The 3,247-nt window shown below is 42.6% G+C and overlaps 1 pseudogene across 1 annotated transcript; it reads left to right on the plus strand.

The window, feature by feature from the left end:
* Window positions 1–1,991: 1,991 nt before the first annotated feature.
* On the plus strand, window positions 1,992–2,963 carry LOC311622487 (RWD domain-containing protein 1-like; annotated as a pseudogene). Its single transcript has one exon. The product of its transcript is annotated as an RWD domain-containing protein 1-like (transcript).
* Window positions 2,964–3,247: the final 284 nt, after the last annotated feature.

The following is a 3,247-nucleotide window of genomic DNA, read 5'->3' on the forward strand; positions in this document are numbered from 1 at the left end:
GTGGTTTTTTTCCTCTCTGAACTCACAGAATCGTTTCCCAAACGAACTTTGCATTGTGGTGATTGCAGACTTCAAATATTCCAAATTTATCGTATCATGAATTTGTTTGAACTCTCTCAAAGAGGGAAAGTAAGACAGTGTACCTCTCTGTAAATCTTTGACAAACACTGTCAACTTGTGCTCGAATGCCAAAACCTCCTCCAGCATGTGCAAGGCTGTGCCTCCTTTCCCCTGAAGGGTTGTATTTAGTGTGTTTAGATGTGCTGTCATGTCTACCATAAAATGTAATTTTTCCAGCCACTCTGGTTGTTCCAGCTCAGCAAAGGTAAGCTCTTTGCTGGCCAGTTAAGTTTTTACTTCTTCCAAACATATGACAAAGCATTTTAGCACCTCGCCTCTGAACAGCCACCGGACCTTGTTGTGGAGCAGGAGGTCAGAATATATGCTTTCCACTCACTGTACAGGCCCGACTCCCAGTGACAGTCACACTGCAAGACCTCTCTTTCTCTTTCTCCAGTCCTCTCTGTCCTTTCTGTCTTCTTCTTTTTCCTTCTCCCTTTTTTCTCTTTATTGCTTTTTTATTATTATTATTTTTCAGTGTCCCCTCTGTCAGCACCTCTCTTTCCCCTCGCAGCAGTCTCCTCCTCCCCAGCGCAGAGGTTCATGCTCAGCGTGTCCTCAGTGACATCACACGCTGTGATGTGAGGGAGGAGGCTGGGCCAGGACAGGGACGCTGTGGTTGCCTAGCGACACTAAGTCGCCGGCAACCTGCCACACAGAGCGCCAGGAGCACCAGAGGCAAGTGATACAGCTCCCCGTCCCCGCCTCCCCTCCCTGCTATCGGCCCTGTGGAGCCGCGGCAAAACTTCAAAAGAGCCGCAGGTTGCCGACACCTGGCCTAAGCCATCAGTCAGACATCCCTCAGGGGCTCCCGGACTGTGAGAGGGTGCAGGCCAGGCTGAGGGACTCCCCCCACTCCTGTGCACAAATTTTGTGCACCAGGCCTCTAGTAGATATATATTTATCAGTACATTTAATATGCTATATAAAAATAATATACAAAATATATTCTTAATACTAATTTCACCTATTTCTTTTAAAAATTTTTAAATATGCTACTAGTCTTAGCTGGTTTTGCTCAGTAGATAGAACATCAGCCCTTGGACTGAAGGGTCCCTGGTTTGAGACTGGTCAAGGGCACAAACATCAGTTGAAGGCTCAATACCCAATGAGGGAGGCAACCAATGGATGTGTCTCTCTCACATTGATGTTTTTCTCTCTCTGGCTCTCCTTCTACCTTCCATTTTGTTTAAAAATCAATGGAAAAATATTATTGGGTGAGGATTAACAAAAACACAAACAAAAAATGTGCAACTGGAAAATTAAACATTTTTATATAACTATTAAAAATTTTAAAATATCTTTATGCAGCCCTGGCCAGTGTGGCTCAGTTGATAGAAGTGTTGTCCCATACACCAAAAGGTCACCAGTTCAATTCCCGCTATCCCCATTAGGGCATATTCCTAGGTTTTGGGTTTGATCCCTGACTCTAGTCCGGGTGCATGAGGGAGGCAACTGATCAATATTTCTCTCTCTCTTCTTTCCCCTCTCTCTAATAATAATAATAATTTTAAAAAATCAATGGAAAATGTCCTTTGGTAAGGATTAAATAAATGTATCATTTCTCTTGGAAAGCACTGAAATAAACCACCAGAAATGAGAGGATAAAGAAGTCTATTGATGCAGTTAATTACAACCTCTATGCCGTTAATTACAGGCCAACCTCCTACAGCAGAAAGTGGGATAGAGAAAAAAGGCGAGTGGATATGGAGGGGCCAACAGAGATATCTGGCTAAGGCTTTTAATAAAATTAACATTAAAAAGATTTTTCCTGAGGCCGGCACGGGGCTGGGGCTCAGCTGGCCCGCCTGGCTCTGGGTTACGGGCCGTCCCAGCCCGGGACTCTGTGCCTGCACCTGGCCGGCTGCAGCCCGCTCTAAGGGCGCCACTGTGGTCCGGGCTGCTGTGTGCCGCCTGGGTGTCTGGGCAATCCATGGGCAGCGGCGGCGAGGGCCACGATGACAGACTACGGCGAGGAGCAGCGCAACGAGCTGGAGGCTCTGGAGTCCACCACCCCGACTCCTTTACAGTATTATTAAAAGACCTTCCTAGTTTCACCATTACTGTTACATCCGAGGCTGGAGAAAATGATGAAACTGTACAGACTACCCTCAAGTTTACATATAGTGAGAAATACCCAGATGAAGCCCTCCTTTATGAAATATTCTCCCAGGAAAATCTAGAAGATAATGATGTCACAAGCATCTTAAAATTATTAGCATTACAGCAGAAGAAAACCTTGGTATGGTGATGATCTTTACTTTGGTAACAGCCGTCCAAGAAAAATTAAATGAAATAGTGGATCAAATAAAAACTAGAAGAGAAGAAGAAAAAACAAAAAACAAAAAGAAAAAGAAGCAGAAGAAGCCGAAAAGCAATTATTTCATGGCACTCCTGTTACAATTGAGAATTTCTTAAGTTGGAAAGCCAAGTTTGATGCAGAACTCTTGGAAATTAAAAAGAAACGAATGAAAGAAGAAGAACAAGCAGGAAAAAATAAATTAAGTGGGAAACAGCTATTTGAAACAGATCATAATCTTGACACATCTGATATCCAGTTCTTGGAGGATGCTGGAAAGAATGTGGAGGTAGATGAGTCTTTGAGTCTTTGTTCCAGGAAATGGATGACTTGGAGCTGGAGGATGACGAGGATGATCCAGACTACAATCCTGCTGACCCGGAGAGCGACTTGACCGATTGATGGACCATCCCCGTCTGCAGAGGCTTGACTGCCACAGTATCTGTGGTTAGGCCAGGAGGGTGTTGATTTTCCTTCCTTTTTTTCTAAGAAAAAAATTTTTTTTCAGGAGAATATTCTTCTGAAAGCTTTCATCAATGAACTAATAAACTGACCTTAAAATTTAAAATAAAAAAAAATAAAAATAAAAAATAAAAAAATAAAAAGATTTTTTCCTAAGAAATGGGATATTTTTGGTGGTGATTTCTATTGTTGGCCTGCAGAATTATTGTTATCAAACTTGTTAGGATTTTCCACATCAATGAAGACCAGCATTTCTTAAAAACAGCATTGGGGTGGACCAAATAATCAGATGAGTCGTTTAGAATTGCAAGTTTTAGTTTTTGTGCATGTTCCACCTCGCTAAACCTTAATTATAAGTTGAAATTT

This window comes from Pipistrellus hanaki (genome assembly GCF_964339955.1).
Source record: "Pipistrellus hanaki genome assembly, chromosome: 1".
In the NCBI taxonomy this organism is placed as follows: domain Eukaryota; kingdom Metazoa; phylum Chordata; class Mammalia; order Chiroptera; family Vespertilionidae; genus Pipistrellus; species Pipistrellus hanaki.